The sequence below is a fragment of the Pinus tabuliformis genome, chromosome 8, assembly GCF_031772625.1.
Source record: "Pinus tabuliformis cultivar Carrire ecotype Pingquan chromosome 8, CPIR1, whole genome shotgun sequence".
Classification (NCBI taxonomy): Eukaryota; Viridiplantae; Streptophyta; class Pinopsida; order Pinales; family Pinaceae; genus Pinus; species Pinus tabuliformis.
Window position 1 is genome coordinate 1221588007 of NC_142294.1, and position 22829 is coordinate 1221610835.

The window sequence follows — 22829 nt, forward strand, 5'->3', positions numbered from 1 at the left end:
AATATTACTTACTAAAGCTTCTTTGCAATGTAATTTAATGAAATCACATCCATTAATTGTGTGCCACGATCTACATAAAAACATAACTTTATTTTCAAAAAAAAATATAAAATTATATTTTAATGTGAAAATACGTTCCGGCCGCGAAGGTCCCGACAATTATTAAAAACCAAGATGAAAAAAATCAGGCATGCGGACTATGTTGTTGAAAACTTGAGTTTGCATGACACGTGCGAAGGGTGGGACTGAATTCGAACTCCCGCCCTGTTAAATTGGGGCCACACAAATAAAATCGAAGCCCAAAAGGCGGTTAAACACAGATTACGGTGTTTTCACGGTTTATCCAACGCTTGAATCAAAGGATTCAGGAAAATACACAGTGCACGAGGGTTTTATTGTTTCCAGCAGAAGCACTAGGGTTTTGAGTGGCCGCAGCTCGATCACGAACAGTATTTCCCAGCATTCAGCCATGCTCAAATTGTAAGTAACAACGACATCCTCCTTTACTCTAAATTCTTTCTAATATAAAATTTAAATTTGATCTCTTTAGTTTTCATCGCAAAATTGAGATCGCCGTTTTTTTTCTCGGCTTTAGTCACAATTTTGGCGCGGGATTATACTTTCAAAATTGTGATTTCATAGGTTTAAGACAAGTCACTGCTCTAGAGGTTGAATCTTTCTGAAAACACTGATTTCCGTGCTCTGCGTGCCGTCGAGGGTTTTTAATTTCTTATTTGGGCACGAGCATAATAACACGCTAGCTTGTCTATCCATGCTGGTAAAATTAATAGTCCAGGGCCGAGAAATGAACTCGACTTTAAACCTAAAGTCGATAGTCTCAGACGTTGAAATACGTTTTTGATTTTTACTAGGACAGAGAAGCATCTTAGAAGCTCTCGGGCCAAATTCATGTGAACAACAATACCTATTGCTGTAATTAATTCAATGCATGCTATCGTGGCGAATTTTAGCATGCACTTTTACGGAGCTTGCTTCGCAGAGATATTCTTGAAATACCGGGACGACGATGGATCGTAACGACACCCACGAGCAGCAAGCATTTTGCAAGGCAAACTACTGACGCCTGTGTTTGCATGTGTTCGTATAAGGCAAAATAAATCGGACCATATTTGAACTTTAACCTGGTCAAAACCTAAATCTTTGATCCGGTCGCGGTTATATCTGCGGGACTTCGACGCTCTCTTATCTGCTATACCAAAACGCCGGCTTATTTGTATCAACCATAATTGCTAAGTTGGAACTCAGAACGATCCAGAAAATTTTCGAATGGGAAAAATCTAACTCGAAAAAAATGGGAAAAAATTGAATAATAAAACCTGGGACTATATATGTTCATCTGTTGAGATCCCAGGATTCAAATGAGAAATAAAGGTCCATTGATTATTTACGCCACCATGATGTGCCCATTTGCGATTTATAAGGTGGAAGTAGTGGAATATGAAGGTTGCAGCACGTGGAAATCTTGGAAATTGTATTGTTAGTTGATCAGTTATGATTGCTACGATAATTATGTTACATGTAAAGCAACAAACGCTTCACCCGGACCCTGTTTCTTTAATATTAGCCGGCATTTTTAGCGTCATGCATTCAAAGTACACCAGCGGGACCCTGTTGTTGGAGTTATGGTTCCCGTTTCTTTTTAGGTATTAAAATTCAGTCAACGTTGAGAAGTGTCAAGCAGAGCAACACAGTTAGGCTGAAGGCAACTTTTTCTGTTTCTGGCAGATTATGAACATGCGACACGATGTCTACCTTTTTTAGCATTTGAATTGCATAAAGTTTTGATGGCAGGCAGTAGCTCTAGGCTGTGAAACGTTCATTACCTGCCTTCCTCTTCATTTAAGCAGATTCAGTAGTATGTCTGTTTCGTGCTTATTTTTAGCTAATGACTTGACTTTAAAGCCTAAGTGACAGAAGGATAATATGACTTTCGAATGTTGGTATATGCAACAGAGCAGGGAAGTGAGCTGACAACATTGAGTCCATTAATAGTTGGATACGATTATGATGCGACAGAGCAGTGAAGTGAGCTGACATCATTGAGTCAGTTAATAACTTAATAGCTAGATACGATTATGATTATGATCACTTGGTCTGTGGCGATCTTAATTTTTGCTGGTTCACTGACCGAGCCGATTTGGTTGGAACTGAATAATTTGATTGAACTGCACTATAAGCAATTATCGGAGTTTTTAGGTCTCCTTGAGTGAAATTTGATAACTCTGATACAAAGCCAGCAAAATTGATTACTTCAATTCCGGGAGTCCATTTATAGATACGAGTATGTTTCCTCAAGAATTAAATTCAATGTTATTCATCTAAGATTCAATGCTAGCAAATGTTCACCCTAACTGCTTCCCGTATTTCTCATGCTGCTTCTCAAAAGCATTACATACACCATAGGTTTTGCCAATCTGGATGTTGGCTTTGGGGTGCAAGTCATTGAGTTGATGTGATTTCTTTTCACATATTCTTTGCCGATCTGAAAAAGGTAGCTTTGTGGTGCAAGTCTCGAAGTTTACATGATTCATTAGACATCCCCATGATGGGATATTGTTTTACAATATAACTCTTCTCACCCTTCGAAAAGGTTTTGGGTACAACACAACCAACTAAGACATAGCAGCATGATTTTGTTACATCATGTTTGCCATTTATTTTAAGTGTATGCTTTAGTACAATATCTTTTTACTTAGTGTGAATTTATAGGAGAGAATCTTGTTTTCTATGGTTAATAGTTTGTGCATTCTATGGAGAAAGTCCTGCAACCTTCATTGGAATTAGAAGGCCTTATTTTTTGCTGTTCAATTATCTCATTACAAAGGTTGGTCCTAAAAATTGGTGAGGTTTTTCCCTTGTTAGAAGTGAAAGGTTTTGAGCTTAATTAAGGACTTGGTCAACCTAAGAAGGTCTTGGCCAGGTCTTTGGGGTAGTGATTGGTCCTTATTAAAGGTCATTTTAAGTTGGCATCAAAGCTCATTATTTACTCAACCAGTACAACTTTTAGCATCTGATGATACCACCATGCAAATATCTTTATAATTGTAAGCAAATTGGCATTAACATGCAATTTGTTGAGTTATAAATTGTCGTGGATATTTTATTGGACAGTTTGTCACAACATATTTGATAAACATAGATTGAAACCTATACTACGAAGATTCATTTCTTTAGATTCCAATTTTTTTAATTATTGTTTTCTACTTATACATGTAAGTGATAAAATACGAAAAATAGAGAACAATCAAATACAATAACACACTGACCACAATGAACAAAATATATGTTTTGGGTAACTCTTATGGGAGAAAACCTAGTTGAAAGGTGACGCTGCTATGCTCTCTCTTTCTTTGGAATGGAAGTAATGCAAGTACAAAGGAGAAGGTATTCTTTGTGGAGTTTCCTAAGACTCGTGGCTTGATATGTCGCCACAGACACTAAACCCCCTTTGTTATGATTCCTTACTCCCACTCCCAGGTTGTTCTACTCTACTATTGAACAACATACAATTGAAATGAACATAACCCTTTTTCCTCTTAGTGGCCCAGTTATAACATATCTTGATAGGCAACTAGTGGTCAGGTTTGATTCCAACTATCAACTAGAGTTATGTCTTTGATCCTTCTAAAGTCTTCTTCATAGTCTACACATGGCTAGACCCTTTGTCATGAGTAACAAGGGCTAATGTGGCATCCTCTTGAACCACGGGGGTCAATCATGATAGGGCAAATTGTGGTAACCATAACTTTTGCATTTGAACTTTGATTGACAATATTCTTTCATTGTTGGAAATATCTTTTGAGTGTAGAATAACATCACGATGCTCAGTGCTCAAACTGGGAAAGCTTTATCTCCAAAAAACATCATTCAAGACTTCAAAATGGCCACAAAAGGTTTCAAACCCCAATTCTCCATATTGGGTCCTACCAATAATACTACTCTTGCAAGTTCATTCCTCCACTTTTTTCACTTTGAAAGCATCAAGATAGATGACAAATAATATAATGATCCAATTCAAATCATACTTCCTCATTTGGGAGGATTTTTGGCCCCAAATGTTTTTATTGAATGAGGTGAAGAGTTTTGTCACCTTCTCCGTGGAGTACCATTCAGCATTTTCTGGAAGTTGTCCTTTTAACCCAATTTGCCAAAGGTCATAGTGCTTATGTCTTGTAGTTGTGTACCTCTTTTGCAAAATTGTATACTCTGCTGCTACCTTTGCATGGGTATTTGAAGCTAAATCCTCTATGGAAGGTAGAAGTTGCTCCTCTTCCTAATCTAGCCTGGCCGACTCATAGAATTTGAGATTTTCGACATTCACCACTAAGTAAATGTGCATGTATGGGGGTAGGTTGGGTTTGTAGGGATTATTTTCCACCTTTTCCAATATCTTGAAAGGACCATATTGTAAAGCCTTGATTTTCATACCAGAACCCTGTAACCTCACCTCCTTCAATTGTAGCCATACTTTGTCTCCCACTCTAATTGACTTCTTTGTTCTATGTTGATTATGCATGGCCTTGTATTTTTCCCATTACATCTTCAACCTCTCTTGTACTTGAAACTGTTTTGCCTAGTCTTCTTAACACATTTTTCGACTCTCAAAGCATCCATTGTGGGGTTCTCCCTCACTCCTTGTAGTCCACATACATTATCGAAAGGCCAAGGTGGAAAATATCCAAAACAAGTTTTAAATGTGGACTTACGAAGTGAATAGTGGATTGCTTAGACCAAATTTTCATCCTAGGTCTTTAGATGCATTTGATTGTAACCCCTCAAAAGTTGCACCAAAGTCATGTTGATTACTTCTGTTTGCCCTTTCGTTTGTGGGTGGAATGTTGTAGACCTCTTCAACTTTGTGCCCATCTCCTCCCATAGTGTAGTCCAAAAATCATTTAGAAATCTAGTGTCTTTGTCTAAAATAATGCTCCTTGGCATCCCAAAGTGCACCCAAACTTGTTCAAAGAACAAGTTTACTGCTTTTTGCCTTTTGATGGTCTTTTTAAAGGGCATGAGAACACACATATTGTTGAACCTATCAACTATCATGGATTGGTAGTCACGCCCCTTCTTGGTGGTTGGTGAACCTCCCACAATTTCCGTGGAAATGCTTTCCCAAGGACTAGTGGGTACAATTTAGGGATGATATATTCCCTATTTCTTGTTCCTAGGCTTACTTGTACAACAAAGCATACATTCTGTAATGAACCTTGCTAGATCTTGTATTTTGGTTCAATACACATACCTTTGTAAGTTGGTCACTGTCTTCCCTACATCAAAATGCCCTGCAACCTTGGAGGTGTGAGCCTCTCTCATTAGCTACAGTTGTGCACTTTAGGAACAAAAGGCCTGTCTAGCTTATAGAGTGAACCATTATGGAGATAATAGTCAATTCTGGTGTCACCATGGTCTGCATGACCTTGGCTCTGTAATTTCTGAAACACCTCCTTAAAGTCCTTGTCATCTATATATGCCTCTTTGTGTGCTTCATGGATGAAAGGCTCCATGTACATAAGAGTTTCCAATGTTGTAATTTTTGATGTGTGTGGCCTTGAAAGGATGTTGGCCGACTTGTTTGTGCTGCCCTTGTTTGACTTGATGACTAAATGACATTATTGTAGGAGCCCTGTCCACTTGTAGTGTTTAGGTAATTCTAGCTTACTATGGGCTTGCAGGTACTTTAGTGGCTAGTGATTTATGTGGATAACTGTTTTCTTTCCCATTAGATAGGGCCTTTTGTTGACACTTTCTCCACTGGAAAGATACTGTAAGTTTGGTGATGTGAAGATTAATTCTTGATTGGTTTTCTTTTTCAACTCTTTAAAGGCCTTTTGTTGACCCTTCCTCCACTAGAAAGTCTTGCCACTTGTTATAATGTGGAGTGGTGCTACTACTGTTAAAAATGAAGCGATGAATCTCCTTAGGTACTGTGTTGCCCCAGTAAAATCCTAACTTTAGAGACATTTGTAGGCATTGGCCACTTCATAATGGCCTTATATGGGCAGGATCTATCTTCAACTCCCCTCCACCAATTGTATAACTTAAAAACACCAATGACTGTTGTGCAAACTTACATTTCCTGAGATTTTCCAATAGTTCGTGCTTTTTCAAAGTCTTTAGCACCTACATCAAGTGTGAGATGTACTCCTCCTAAGTAATATTTTAAACCAACATATAATCCAATCATGAATGTAGTTGGTGCATTGCATAGACCAAATAGTATTATTAACCACTCATACAAACCTTGTTTGAAGGTGACCTTCTAGGTGTCTTATTCTTTGACTCAATTTGATGCTCTGATTTTAAAACCAACTTGGTGGAATATTTCACTTGTTGCAACTAATTTAACAGATCATCAATCTCGGGTGAGGGGTACCTGTTCTTGAGTGTAAGCTTGTTTAATGCTTTGTAATTGATGTACATTTGCTAAGTCCCATCTTTCTTTGGCACAATTATGACGAGTGACCCACAAGTTGAAGTACTTGGTTGAATCACACCCTCATCTAGCAGCTCTTGCAATTGCTTCTTCACTTCTCTTGCTTTTAGAACAAGCTGTTTGTACAATATTTGGCAATGGAGAATCCAACAAAGTTTGGATTTCATGCGCCACTTCCCTCTTGGGTGGTATCCCTTTAGGCTCTTCGAACACTCCCTTGTATGCTAATAGTAACCCTTATAGCTGATATATTTGTTTTTCAGTACACCCCTCTTGGGATTCCTTTGCCTTTATTGACTCCTCACCACATTGGTTTTCTCTTAAAAATAATAGAACATATTTCTTGGTAGAATTGATCAATTTCTTGGCTTGTTTGGCACTTATTAGTCAAATCTTGGACTTGATTTTGTGTGCATTAATGATGAATAATTTCCCATCCTTGATGAGGTGATATCAGTTGGTCCTCTACATGTACATATGGGAACTGGTAAACACCAAATTCACTTACATCAAGTGGAACTTCATCCAATTCTACTTAATCAGTAAAATCAACACTTACAACAAAATTTATCTTGCATTGTTTTGTTACCTTAATTTCGAGATCCTTATTTACTCATCCCAATGGATATGGGCTAGGATGATCTTGAACCTCCAATCCAAGTTTGTTGAACATATTCTTTGTTGTGAGATTAGCCTATGAACTTGAGTCTAATACGGAATTTATCTTGGTCTTCTTAACCTATATCTTGATGTGGAAGAGCTTGGTCATCTCTGTCTGTTCCTGATGATGAGGGTTGCTTAGATTAATCTTCTACATTGAGGTACACATAATCTTCTTGTCCATGTTGGAGTTGTTTTCGACCAGATCGCTCAAATCTTTGGTCATAAGATTCTTCTTCTTTCTATCCTTCTGGTTCTTTGAGTTCAACTGTGGATGCAATTTCAAACACTTCTCCTTTGTGTGGCCACCTATATTGCATTGATTACAATGATTGCTAGGGTCCTTGCACTAATGTGCAGTGGTTGTCTTCTTGTTCTTTACCCCTTTCGATTTCTTCTTCCCTTCTTTGGAATCTTCTTGTTGACCTTTTTGTTTCGAACTACTTGATTGTCCTTTCTTTTGGCCTATGTTTTCTAGGTACTATGCTTGTACAGAGGCGTCATCCATTGTTCTTGGCTTGAACAACATCACCTATTTTTGTAGATGGTTGTGTAGACCCCCTAGATACTTAAGGAGTACTTGTGGGCTCTTTGGATAGATCTCAACATGATGGCCTTAGCCATTTTCTTTAATTTTGTGGTGTATTCCTTTACACTCTGCCCATTCCTTTGCTTGAAATAATGCCATCGTATCTGTTGGCCCTCTACATACTCGATAGGGGTAGAGTTAGGGCTTTATGAGGGTCCTAAAGCCCTCCCGCATAGTTATTGTGGGATCACCCTCTAGCCTAACTGTCTCTGTATGGATTTTTAGCCAAATTAGAATTTAGGGCATAACCTTCTAACCTAAATTTGGCAAATGATATTCACTGATTCTCATTTATGTGGTGAATGCTAAAGTAAACTTCTAGTTGTTGTACCTAGTGATTTAATTTTAAAGCGATGATCTCACCTTAATATAGCTTAATGTTCACCTTTGATTCCATTTTGAAGAGGGATTGTGAATGGTTGATGACACTTGAACTTGGCTTTTCCTTGTTGGATTCTTTCCTTGAATCCTTCTCAGGATGTTCTTGATCTCTCACTTTTTCCCTCCAATTTGACCTTTGAGTTGGAATATTTGCCCCATCTAATCAACCCAAGCTTGCTATTTAGGGCCACCACGAGGAGGTTCACATTACAATTTATATCTACATACTTCTAGTTGCACAAATCTCTCTATCAGATCTCAAGGGTTATTATGAACAAATTTGTCATTCATTGTTGAGGTTTTATGACTTTTTGCTTAAACTGATTCGTGTATCCCATGCAATTAGATTAGATTATATGTTTGAAGCCAAGAATCTAGATATAACTAGTCTAGATCCATCTAAATTTGGATCTATCATGCGCCAAGAGGGACCAAATCCCTCGAGATTCAAACCTTTCCTCAAATTGTTAATCCAAAATTATTAAATCTAATAACATTAATATTATAATATTAATATTAATATTATATTTAATAATAATAATAATAATATTATATTTAATGATGTTTTTTACATGGTATGATAACAAAATTTATAACAAAATTACATCAAATTAATATTTCAAATGTTACAACTTTGATGTGGAAATATTTATGTCTTTAAAGATTTTAATATATCCATAGGATAAGGTTTTTCCTTTTAAAGATTCATTTTACATATATTTAAAAGAAATATTAAAAGATTTTGGAGCCGAATTTTCAATTCTTTGTGTTGAATTGTATTGTAGTTTTATTTATCGATATGGTTATTTCCATTTTTATTTTGGGTAGACATTAATTTTATTTTTATTTTGATTATTATTTTATTGGAGATGTGACATACTTACACATGTTGAAAAATGTGTAACTAGGTTTGGTCTTCATAAAGATGAAATGTACTTTTGATTCTTGTAAAGTGTAAAATGAAAGAAAATTATTATTATTATTTTTGGAGCAGGGGTTTCATGCTCAGTCAAGCACCCATTGAGTGCTTCTAAGGTTTGTCCTAGGTCAAGAAGTCAAAAGAGTCATTGTCATAAGTTGAAGACCCCATCGGGCACATTGTAACTTGTAAAGAAAATTATTTTGTGTTAAAGTGTCCTGATACCCTCCAAGACCAAGTCGGCCTAAAAGGAAGAGCCATGTCCACCTTGAAGAGCCTATATATAGGTAGATACTCGTCCTCCTTGAGAGACATTCACCCATCACTCATTCTAGTGAAGGAGGAGGTAGAAGAAGGCAACAAAGAAGGAAGAGGATGAAGGAAACTTTTGTTTGGGGTATTTCTATCTCACATGTGCTAAGGAGGACTAGGGTTTTTGCAACAGATCTAGGGTTTCTATCTACAAGTTCGATCTTGGAGAAAAGAAGGCAAGTAGGTCAAGCGAAGGTCACCAAGGGTCATCCTCAAGCTCTAGAAGTGAGGGAAAGGCAAGCAAAAGTTAAAGTCTCATAAGGTAGATCAAAGCTCACACGTGTGGCAACAACAATTGCTTGGGGGGGGGGGGGGGCAAATTTCAGATCTGCAGTGGAAGTCGAAATTTTGCAGTTGGAAGTTGAAGAAATGCTACTGGAAGAGATTTGACTGGATCAAAGTTAGCACATCATCAAGAGAGGTCGATCTTGGTCTTGGAGCGTGTTGGGGTCAACCTTAAGGTATTGGAATTCGTCAATTGAAGAATCTATAAGGAAAAGAAGAGGTTTTGGCCCTGACTTGCAACCTATATTTTGTGTTCTTGTTCTTCTTGTTTTTGATAGCTATTTGATGATTCACACATATAATAATCAATAACAAAGCTAATAAGTAAAAAAACATCACAAGCGGTTATCAAGTAAAGAGAAATCATTGTAATCATTGCCCTATAGATTTCTCAACATGGTATCAAAGCTAAGGTTGGCTAAGGGCATTATGAAGATCTCTACTACATTGAGGAAGCTCTTCAAGAAGTGTTCAAAGGTAGCAAGACATCTCAAGAAAGGCATCAAGAAAACATGGAATCTTCTATTCACTGCAAAGAAGGAAGTAACCAAGATAAATGATGAAGGACTCTTCTCAACATTCACTGCAGCATTCCAAGACAAGAACATTTGGGTAATCGATAGTGGTGCATCTAAACACATGACTGGTCATCACAAACAACTAAAGACATTATCAAAGGGAAAATCTTCTTACTCAGTGGAACTTGGAGATAATAAGAGCTATCCTATAAGAGGAATTGGATCAACCTCTATAGAGCTGGAAAATGGAAGCAACATTCATCTCAACAACATCCTATTTGTTCCAAGTTTGCATAAGAACTTACTTTCTATTTCTAGTTTAGAAGATAAGGGTGATAGAGTAGCTTTCATTGATAGAAGAGTTGTAGTATGGAGTAAGAACTCAAGCATAGAGAATGCTAGATTAATTGGTCTTCGTGAAGGAAGACTTTACAAGTTGATATCTCCTCTTGCACAAGCTTTGGTTCACATTGAAATCAAACCATGTGAACTCTGGCATAGAAGATTTGGCCATCTTCATTTCAAAATCCTTCCAACTCTAAGTTCTATAGTAGAAGGAATCCCCAAATTGAAAGAAGATCATGAAGGAGTGTACAAAGGATGTGCATTGGGTAAGAATATCAAGACACCATTTGGAAGCAGTGCTTCACGGTTAAAAGAAATCTTACATCTTATTCATTTCGATCTCTGTGGTCTTATGACTCCTAAATCACTTGGAGGTCATCTATATTATGTCACATTTATGGATGATCATTCAAGGAAAACTTGAGTTTACTTGATGAAATCCAAGGACAAAGTATTTACAAAATTTCAAGAATTCAAAGCTGAAGTTGAGAACCTTACAAAAAGAAAAATCGAGATACTAAGGTCCGATAATGGAGGAGAGTATACATCCAAGGAAATTATAGCTTTCTATAAGGAGTCTGGGATTAAGAGGGAGCTGATAGTCCCATACAATCCCGAACAAAATGGAGTTGCAGAATGAAAGAACTGATCCATTGAAGAAAGTGTAAAAGCAATGTTGCATGATCAAGATCTACCAAAATTTCTGTGGGGAGAAGCCACTAAGACAGCTGTATATATTCAAAATCGAAGTCCCCACAGGTCACTAAATAACAAAACTCCAGAAGAAGTATTCACTGGGAAGAAACCAATTGTAGATCATCTCCGAATCTTTGGTTGTCATGTATATATTCATATACCGAAGGACAAAAGAAAGAAGCTGGATCCATTAGGAATGAGAGGAACTTTTGTTGGCTACAACAACTCCTCTAAGCCTTATAAAATCTACATAAAAGGACACCGTATAGAAGTCAGTCGATATGTCATATTTGATGAAAGTATTACATTCAATAAATCAAAGGAACTTACTATGGACTCTTATGATGAAGAACTTCTAGTATTTGAAGAAGTTGACAGGGAAGGAGAAGAATCTCAACATGAAGATGAAGGTCGCAGTGAACTTATTTAACCTGTGGTCATCCCCGAATCAAGAAAGAGACCTAATTGGTTGAAGTCAACCCTACTTGATGTAGAAGGTCATGGAGCAACTCAGGGCACATTCAGGGAAAGCAAGAAGCCCAAACGATATTGTGGGTATGCAACCTACATGACAAAACTAATAGAAGCAGAGCCATCCACTTTTGAAGAAGCTGTCAATCATCTAAAAATGGAAGAATGCTATGAATGAAGAATATCGATCGATAATGAAGAATGGAGTTTGGGAGATCATGCTTAGGCCGAAGACAAATCTGTGGTAACTTGCAAATGGATCTATAAGATCAAACATGCAACAGATGGAAGTATTGACAAGTATAATGCAAGATTTGTGGCTATGGGTTTCGCTCAAAATTGAAGGCATCAACTATGAAGAAACATTTGCTCTGACAACAAGGTATACATCGATGCGTTTGTTGTTCTCTTTGGCAGCATTGATGGGATGGAACATCCACCAAATGGATGTCAAGCTTGCATTTTTGATTGGCACAATTGATGAGGAAGTCTATATAGAACAACCCTTGGGATTTGGAGTTAAAGACAAAAAGGCATATGCTTGTAGATTGAAGAAGGCATTATATGGCCTCAAACAAGCACCAAGGGCATGGTATGCTAGGATGGATGCATATGTTCAGAGATTAGGCTTCCCAAAGAGTTTTGCTGATCCAAACCTTTATATTAAGGTTGTGAAGGGTGAACTAGTAATCATTCTTCTCTATGTAGACGAGCTTCTCTTGACAGGTGTAGAAGGTCAAATTGAAGAATATAAGAAGCAACTAGCAACAAAATTTTACGTGAAAGATCTAGGATTGATGCATTACTATTTGGGACTAGAAGTCTGGCAAGGATCTGATGAGATTTATCTGGGTCAAGGGAAGTATGTGATCAAGATGTTGAAGAGGTTTGACACGATGGATTGCAAACCAATGACAACTCTGATGATCACAAACTTGAATAGGCTAAGGAGTTTTGAATTGAGTCGGATGGATACTTCCAAGTATAGACAATTGATTGGCTCACTGATGTACTTAGTGAATCCTCGATCGGACATATGCTTTGCAGTAAATGTTCTCAGTCAATTCCAAATGGAGCCGAAGCATGATCTTTGGATAGCAGCAAAACATATTTTGAGATATCTGCGAGGAACCATCCACTACTGCCTGAAGTATGATAGAAGGAATGATATCCACCTGATTGGATATACAAATTTCGACTAGGGAGGCAGTGAACAAGATGGAAGGAGCAGTACAAGAGGGCATTTCAGTTGAGGATCCTCCATGGTCTCATGGATGAGCATAAAGCAAGATACAATTGCTTTGAGTAGTGCTGGGGCAAAATACATTGCAGCTTGTGAAGTAAGCAAAGAAGCATTCTGGTTGAGGAAGCTGCTATTTGACCTATTTGAAGGACCAATGAATTCTATAGTGACACATTGTGATAACACCAGTTGTATACAATTTTCTGAAGACCCAGTGTTTCAAGGAGAGACAAAGCATATCAACAACAAGTATCACAACATTCAGAAGCTAGTACAAGATGGTGTGTTTTAGCTACAATATATCTCCACTGATGAGCAAGTAGCTGACATATTGACAAAGCTCTTCCTAATAAGAAGCCTATGTATTTGAGAGACAAGCTTGGTTTGGTTGATGTATCCTCCCTAGTTGAGAGGGAGAGAAAGGCACACCATTCTTGTCTTCAGTCGGGAAGACAAAATGGAGGATTGGGTAAGCATCTGGCATCTGATACTATTTGAGGATGAGGTAGGGCATCCAAGATAAGAGTAGTCGTGGATTGATATTCTTTGAGGACTGGCTATCCAAGATAAGAATACCCCAAAGAAGGTCATACTTTGTGAACACCCGGGTGGAGTATGTACCTTGAGAGACAATGATCACGATGTCTATAAATCATTAGTCTCGCCAACATTGTGCTTTGATCTTGTGGAGAGATAGAGCTGTTAGTCAAGGCCTTGTTGTGTGACCATGTTGGTTGGTATGATGCTAAACAAATAGGTTACAAATTCGACTCTTCTTATGAGATCTCTTCAGATTGAGAATGTCCATGTATCATTTATGAACACCTCCCTAGTTAAGAGGAAGTGTTGGAAAATGTGTAACTAGGTTCGGTCTTCATAAAGATGAAATTTACTTTTGATTCTTGTAAAGTGTAAAATGAAAGAAAATTATTATTATTATTTTTGTAGCATGGGTTTCATGCTCAAGGTCTTTTATTTTATAGGTCAAGCACCCATTGAGTGCTTCTTGGGTTTGTCCTAGGTCAAGAAGTCAAAAGATACATTGTCATAAGTTGAAGACCCCGTCAGTCACATTGTAACTTGTAAAGAAATTTATTTTTGTCTTAAAAAGTGTCAAGATATCCTCCAAGACCAAGTCAGCCTGGCAGCTGGCAAGGTGGCCTAAAAGGAAGAGCCACGTCCACCTTGAAGATCCTATATAGAGGTTGGAACTCGTCCTCCTTGAGAGACATTCATCCATCACTCATTCTAGTGAAGGAGGTAGAAGGTGATGAAGAAGGAAGAGGACTAAGGAAACTTTTGTTTGGGCTATTTCTCTCTCACATGTGCTAAGGAGGACTAGGGTTTCTGCATTGTATCTAGGGTTTCTATCTACAAGTTCAATCTTGGAGAAAAGAAGGCAAGTAGGTCAAGTGAATGTCGCCAAAGGTCATCCTTAAGCTCCAGAAGCGAGGGAAAGGCAATCAAATGTCAAAGGAAGGTTCAGAAGGTAGATCGAAGGTCACATGTGTGGCAACAACAATTGCTGGGGGGTCGAAATTTCAGATTTGCAGTGGAGGCCGAAATTCTACAGTTGGAGGTCGAAGAAGTGCTACTGGAAGAGATTTGACTGGATCAAGGTTAACACATCATCCAGAGAGGTTCGTCTTGGTCTTGGTCTTGGAGGGTATTGGGGTCAATCTTAAGGTCTTGGAATTCGTTAATTGAAGAATATATAAGGAAAATAATAGATTTGCGGGTTTTCCTCTCAAGCGGAGAGGTTTTGGCCCTGGCTTGCAACCTATATGTTGTGTTCTTGTTCTTCTTGTTTTTGGTAGCTGTTTGATGATACACACTTATAATAATAAGTAACAAAGCTAATAAGTAAAAAGACATCACAAGTAGTTATCAAGTAAAGAGAAATCACTGTAATCATTGCCTTATAGATTTCTCAACAACATACCCCCATCATACTAGATTGTAGAATGCACCTCTCGACGCAACAATATCTAATACAAACATTTTAAAATTAGTTATACATTGCATAGGCCATCCGAGTTATGCTCATCCATTGGTTTTTGCTTTTCAAATTCAATGAGATCAATTTTTCCTTCAATTTGTAAATCCCATTTCCACCTTAATAAGATTTGTGTTAGAGCCCAAGTGACATCATACACTTGATTGTATCTAAGATAATTAATGAACACTTTCATAAGAAAAAAATAAGCTTCTTTAAGGTAACGATGTGTCTTTCTTTGGATAAGAGAACATATTCAGTTGGGTTCCTAGGGGTTGCAAGTGCCCCAAGTACACATGTAGTGTGCCACAAGATGGTGATATATTTTTCAACATTAATTGCTAATGTATTGAGGGCTAGTAAGATAATATCTATTAATTTATATTGGTGTATGATATAGATTTTTGTATAGGAGGAACACCTTTTTTGTTCAAGAGAAGTTATGAACTTTGCTTTGAGTAATGGGAAGGCTACATAAATGTACCAGGCTTATCAAACTTAGACGTTGGTAGGGGCACTAAGCTTTTGTTGAAGTTTGGACTTGATGAAAACTTAACGAACATATCGATGTATGTTATATAAATTAATACATATTTTAACTTATTAATGATAGAAGAGAAATTCACCTCCCATATTAGTGTGTTGTACTTTTGATAATGACTACCAGCATTCAATTTAACATTCTTGCAAAATTATAATATTTTGAAGAGCAACCTAGGTAAGGTGTATTGGTTGAGTATTTAGTTAATTTTTGGGTATTTAAGAAGGTAGCTTGTGTAATGTACCCATTTTTATTTTCCTCTATAGTACAACCAGGGTGGATTTCCAAGGCACGGGATGGTCAGGTCAAGGGAGTAGGATTATGTCATCAGGGTTCTGAGGGGAGTTTCGAAGAGTTTTTATGGAATCCGATGGTATTCGCTTGGCATATTCCATTATCCACATGACTTGCCTCTCGTTTTGTTGCATTTCGACAACTTTCAAAAAATAGGGTTATTACTGAGCTTGACTTAATTAATTACAACTGAGGTGGCATTTCAGGAGGATCATTTGATGAAACGACTCAATGTAATAGCTTGTTGGAATCGAAATGAGAAGATCTATAGGATGGGATGCTGAGAAGTGACCTCCATTGCCTGGAGAGAGTATGGTGGATGATTTACCATTTTCCTAGATTAAAATGACTTTAATTAGTCATTTAATTAAAAAGGGGAAAAATAATTAATTGGAGGAAAAAAGCCAAAGTGACTTAAGTGAAATAAAATAAAATTAAAAAGTCACTTAAGATAAAGTCAAGGGAGGAGTTTCTAGAATAATAATAAAATAATAAAATAAGATGCTTCTAGAGGCTTGGAGATCTATCTATGGAGTCTTTAAAAGGAGGAGGAGGAGATCATTTGGGACATCTTGGAATTGAGTATTTTTCTTCTGGAGAGGTTTGGAGAACCAAGAGTTCCCAGCTTCAATTGTAGCTCCAGGATGGGAACCCTTGGGTGATTCAGCGAGAGTGGGTGAGTAACCATCTTTGACCTTGGTGAATTCATCCAAAATTCACAAGTGCAACGTATTGATTTGCAATTTCATTTTGAGAGGCCAGGTCTACTGTTGCAGCAAACATATTTTGAGGCCGAATCTAGTTTGCAGTAGTTCTTTGAGATTCTCAACTATTTTACAACTATTTCATATTGCCACGTACTCCTATTTATGGTTTTTTTCGCCGGAAAAAATCTCAATTTTCTATTAGATAAAAGAAAATTACATGTTGTAGATGCTTGTGCGGCATATGCCATATGTTGTGTCGTAGCCATCAAAAATAGTTTTTACAAAATTACCCATCGTAGGGTGTACTGTGACTGTTCAGTAGAAAGTTATACACAGATAAATATATATCATGGACTGTGAAAAGGTGCAAAAATATACTACAAAATTAGGGCCTGTTGGCCCTCAGGTAGAACTGATCTATGTACGGTTGATGATAGTATTGGAAGTGATCGTCACCCTGTTGTTCCTTTATGAGCCATATCCCCCCTGGGCTGGACCGTGGTTGCCTTGGATAGTTGGTCGGCAACTTGATTTCGCTCCCTGTAAATATGTTGACAAGAAATATATTCAAATTGGGATTTAAATAACATAACTTCATCCAATATATTTATGAGTGTATGCATATGACATGCAGATGCATTGTTGAACCAGTTAATTATGATTTTTGAATCCCCAAATATCTGTAGATGTCTGCATTCATGTGCAAGTGCAAAATGGAGTAAGTGACGAAGTGTGATCAGTTCGACAAAGTTATTTGTGCCAGTCCCCAAACCCATTTGGATGCGGAAAACATGGTTTTCAGATTGGTGTAATATAATACCCCCCCCCCCCCCCCCCCCCCACATCCTTGTTCCTGTGCAACACCATCAAAAAAGGCCCATGACATATTGCGATTTATAACTTTTGTGGTCACTGCCCGAATAGAAGGAGTGGTGTCTTCATCTGGTATTTCGTGATATGCATTAATGATACAGGTAATGGATACAGGCCAACAGACAGCTCTGTCTCTGAAGATAATTCCATTCCTATTCAGCCAAATGTTCCAGCCTATGTTACTTGGGAGCGGGGGCGACCCTTTTTAGAAGCTTCTGGTTTGGGAGCGAATCCCAGAGCGATTTTTTAAAAATATATATATATATTTATATTTTTTAATTTTTGATACATATATGTCAACAAAAACATGTAGAATGATGAATTAGACATAAAAAACATAAAAAAACATAGATTGATCATTGATCATTGATCCATGAACCATATCACATCAATGATCAATCATCTAGAAATTATAATCTTCATCAACCATGTCCACAAGTTAGTAAAATACATATTACAACTGCAACATATTGAGTCTCGTGAATCATGATTCATCAAATTCAATCTTAAAGTTTCAACTTCAAGCTTTCAAAATTGAAAATTCAATATATAACATTTATCATCATTGATCACCAAAGTTGTACTTGCAAGCTAAGTTTAACCATTACAAGAAGTAATATCTTAGATATTTCTAAGTCCTAACTTCTAACTGTTAACATGAAATGAAATGTTATAAAATGAAACATGAATAATGAAATGAAATGAAACAACTTTAGTCTTTCACGAAGCATCATATTCATAACTCACAATCATTACCAATGAGTTATAATTGCCAACTTCAAACTTCAAATTTTCATTGTCACAGTCATATATTGTTTACAAAAAGTATCATTATGATATGAAAGAGTCAAGAGTCAAGAGTCAAGGACTCAAAACTCAACAGTTATGAAAACTAAAGTCTAATAGAAACTAGAGAAGATAAGGAAACTGTAAATCTACATGTGGCCCTTGCCACGAGAGTCTCCAAGAGTATAAGCAGGTTGTGGTGGTCTTCTAGGAGTCTCCCGCACAGACCGACGACCAGAACTAGAAGGCACATGCCCTCCACGTGAGGGTGTAGATGGAGGTGGCGACAGCAAAGGAACAAGACTCGGACCTCGAGCACTGCTACTGGATGGTGGAGGTGGAGGTGGCATGGCTGCTGCAGCTGCTTCATCTTCATCCCTTATAAGTTCCTCTTCCAGTTCTTCAAGATGTACAATGCCATCCTCCAAATTGTCATCCTCTGGGTGATTGTCCCAAATTTTATATGTGGGATCCTCATAAGCCCGATCACAGTAATGACTCAACAACCTCAAGTTGTAGTGCACATAAACCAAGCTTTCTGCTCGGTTTTCATTGAGTCTGTTTCTTTTCACATTATGTATGTAGCTGTAGGTGCTCCAACACCTCTCTGCAGAAGAAGTATTTACAACCTGTGAAAGAACTTTTTTTGCCAATTTTGGCAAAAGTCCGTGGCCGCCATATGTTTCCCACCATGTGAGAGAATCAAATCTATCTCTGTCGTCCATTGCATGGAAGTTACCATACAAACCAGTGCCACTGAAGTATTTGCCTATTTCAAGGCACACAACTGCACATTCCTCCCTGTCAGGTATCAACTTTTCTAATGCTTACAAATATCCACTAGTTACCTCTGGATCTAAATGGGGTTTGGTACTAATCCCACCCCCTGGTGCAGGTTGGCCCAACCAAGATGTAGAGTAGTATTTTGGCATAAGGATATACGCCAAGCAATGTAGTGGAAGATTAAGTCTATTCCACCGTTTACACACACAATCATGAATCAGTTTGTACAAGTTGGGATCTCTATTATGAACAATATCTTTTATTTGCCCCAACATGGTATCCATTTTCTCATACACCTCGCCAATCACTGATTTGTCTGTATCTGCAAATCGAATTGTGTGATAAATGGGCTTGGTGAAATCCAATACTTGCCTCACACTTGTCCAAAACTGACCATCAAGAGCGGCCTCCTCCACCAGTTCAAAACCTTCCCTGTCAGCTGCATTTGTAGCCCTTTCCTTTAATACCTGCCAATGTGGACTTGATACCATGCTAGCCAATGACTCTCTTACCTTCAAAAGGCGCCTGAAGGTGAGGTAATAGCTACCAAATCTGGTCTTCGCAATCTTCAACAACTCCAATCTCGAGTGATTGCGGAAACGGCCGTGGGTATTGCTATGATTTGTAATAAATTTTATCATTTGTTTGCCTTTCTTGTACAAATCACCAATCCATTGGTATTGTGCATTTTTGTTCTTGACAACATCATGCATCAGAAGGCTCAATGTGTGAACCAAACATCCAAGACCAAAATATGTTGGGGTATTTATCCTCAATAATTGCTCCCGTTGCCTTACAATTAGCAGCATTATCAGTGATGACTTGGATGACATGGTATGGCCCAATATGGTCAATTGTTTCAAGTAATGCTTCGGCAATGTTGATGGCGGTCCTGAACTTGTCTGAGTAATCATGTGCAGTTAGAAAGATGGCACCACTAACAGACACAGCAAGAACATTTATCAATGGCTTGCCTTTTACATTTGTCCATCCATCAAATACAATGGACATCCCATGGTCAGTCAAAGCACTTGTCATTCTATTCAAAGAATGTGATATTTTTGCTTTTTCATGATCAAGTCCAACGATTCTTGCCTTGTCATACCCAGGGCTCTTGTATCCTTTAGGCGCATCATTTATGGCAGAAACCATTTCGTGTCAATAAGGTGAGCGAAGAACATTGAATGGTATCCCACATGCATAGAGAAACCTGTAAACCTTTGAATCCACATCATTCCTACACCCCTCATCAAGGAAATCTGATATGGTTCTACGCCTTAAAGATGATGACCTCGTGCCTCCATATCCATTGCCTTGGGAGGATGCTGAAGGAGTTCTTTGTGCTTGTGGTTGTGAGCTTGGTTCAAAGAAACCCCTTGATTTTTTTGATTTGTATTGGGCTTCCTCCTATGCCCTTATGTATTTGGCTCTATCCGCCGCTGACACCACTGGACAAGTTTTGATTCCTATTTGTTTGTCTCCATCCTATGGCCTTTTCCCGCAGAGGTGTTTTCTTGCACGGGTGTATGAACCTGTGTAATCATTGTTGCAATGGGGGCAATGAAATTTAGTGGTTCCACCCCCTCTCCCTGTTTCAGCCCTGTTAACATATTTCCACAATGGGGTTTGGTCTTGTTTAGATTTTTGAGAGTCATGTTCACCCTCCTCGAGCTCCTCCTCATTGGGGTTTTCATCAATTCAACTTTCTCCAGCTTCTTCATCCCCCTCTTCATTTTGGCTTCCGTTTCTTACTCTCCAGCGCCATAATAACCATAAAAGGGACCAAGAAGAGGAAAATGCCAAGAAATATAGCCAGGTCCACGGTGTTTGATATTTGTAGGCTTTTGAATCTGCAAATTAATTTAATTTAGATACATGATTTTTAAACTAAATAAAATTAATAAACTAAATGAACTGGATTAAACTAACTAAATTACTACCTAACTAAATTAAACTAACTAAACTAACTAAATTACTAAGTTACTTACCTCTTTGCAGGCTTGCTCCTTGCTCTTCGCTCTCCTCGCTCCTTTGCTCTTGCTCTCCAGCTCTAACTCAACTCATTCAAGTGATAATGAAATATTTTTAGCCCCATTGGGCTTTTAAAACATTTTAAATTTGATTTTTTTTTTTTTTTTTCGGGTCCGTGGTTTTTTTTGTTTTTGTTTTGTTTTATTTATTTATTTTTATTTTTGTTTTTTTTGGTTTTTGTTGTTTTTTTTTTTAATATATTGTTCTTTCTTCTATTTGGTTGTCTTTTTATTGTTTAGTTATTTTTATATTTTCCGCCAGATCGCTCCCGGCACCGCGCGATTCGCTCCCTGATTGAAATTTTTTAATTCGGGAGCGATCCCTCTTGGGCTGTAATTTTTGGTTCGGAAGCGACGCTCCTGACAACGATTCCTAAATTGGCAGGGAGCGAAATTTTTTTAATCGTGAGTGCGCTCCCGAAATCGCTCCCGTTCGGGAGCGCGCTCCCGAGCCGCTCCCCCGCGGAGCGCGGATTGGGAGCGGGTTCGAGGGGGGGGCACTCCCCTGCAACATAGGTTCTAACAGATGATCAAGGGTAGACAATGGAGTTTTAGGTTCGAAGTCCCCTCCCTCCAGTGATTCCATGCTTCCACAATAGTATTGCCAAGCCATCGAACAATAATGGAGAGGGAAGTGAGAACTTGTGACCATATGTCAATCACCGTGGGGCAGTGAATAAAAAGATGATCATTTGTTTCCTTTGCCTGTTGACATAAAATGCACCAGGAAGGGCTGTGAAAGGACCTTTGCATTAGGTTGCTCCTAGTGGGTGTTTTGTTCCTTAAGATATTCCACATTAGTAGTCTGGTGCGAGGAGGGGCTTTGAGCTTCCATATAGTCCGCCACCAATCTATAAGCACAGGTGGAGTGTGTGTGGCATGGATGATGGGATATCCTTCTTTAGGTGTATATATACCATGACCAACATGTGCCCAGATGAGTTCATCAACACCCTCCTTGATGCGAACATGTGATTCTATTAGAGCATTTGTATAATTAGCCCATGTCTGGTGCCACTGATCAGGGATGCCTAACAACTCTGCCGATTTCCATGATTGAGTGAAAATGGTAGTATTCTCCATATCAGCAATGTTTGCGAGCCTGTGAATGTCATTGTGCTTGAGGAAATGTATGAGGTCGGGTGGAAGCTGGTGCATATTACCACAACCTGTCCACGGATCCATGCCAATCCGCACTGATTGACCATCTCGAATGTGCCATACAAGATCATTCCTGATGGTGGGTAATGAATGAAGGACAACTCGCTAGATTGAAGAAATACCTGTTTTATGCCATGTTGGGAGCCGAATCCAATCCATAATCTACAAGGGCCAAATATATTTGAAATGCACCACCTCTGTCCATAGGCTGTGAGAGGTAAGGATTAGCCAACCCATCTTAGCTGCAAGAGCATGAGCAAAGGATGGTAGGTCTTTTAATCCCTAGTGCCCCCACATTTTTGGGAGTGCAATGTGGCCCCAACCCACCCAAGCAAAGGGTCTCCCTTCCTTGTGACCATTCCAAAGGAATCTACAACATAATTTTTGAATCCGAGAAAGGATACCTTTGGGGATCCAAGCCAAAGACATCCAATACATCGACGTTGCCTCCAAAACCGATTTGATGAGAACTAGTCGCCCGACTCTAGATAGGAACCTATGGTTCCAATTGAGGAGTCTCTTTTCAACCTTTGCCACCATCCATGTCCAATCCACTATTTTGTAACAGTGAGGTTTAATCCAGAAGCCAAGGTATTTGAGCCCTGCATCCAATTGTAGACTTTGGAAAGGAAATTTTTGTGTAGCTATCTGCATTTCCCAAGGAGAGCAGGTTGAGAAGGTAATAGTGGATTTCATCCTGTTTGATTCCATACCTGTAGCAGCTGAAAGAGCATCATAATATCATGGAGAACAGAGGAATCTCGAATAGTACGATTCCGAAA

At 38.3% G+C, this 22829-nt stretch overlaps 1 protein-coding gene across 3 annotated transcripts in view; it reads left to right on the plus strand.

The window, feature by feature from the left end:
* Positions 1-209: 209 nt before the first annotated feature.
* Positions 210-22829, plus strand: part of LOC149239795 (uncharacterized) — a 210514-nt gene continuing 187894 nt past the window's right edge. Inside the window, exon 1 of one of the 3 annotated variants that reach the window (XM_089373538.1) lies at positions 210-480. The gene's annotated coding sequence lies outside the window, so the exon portion shown is untranslated. The remainder of the gene's footprint in view (positions 481-22829) is intronic. The other 2 variants (XM_089373537.1, XM_089373536.1) reach the window with 2 other exon arrangements.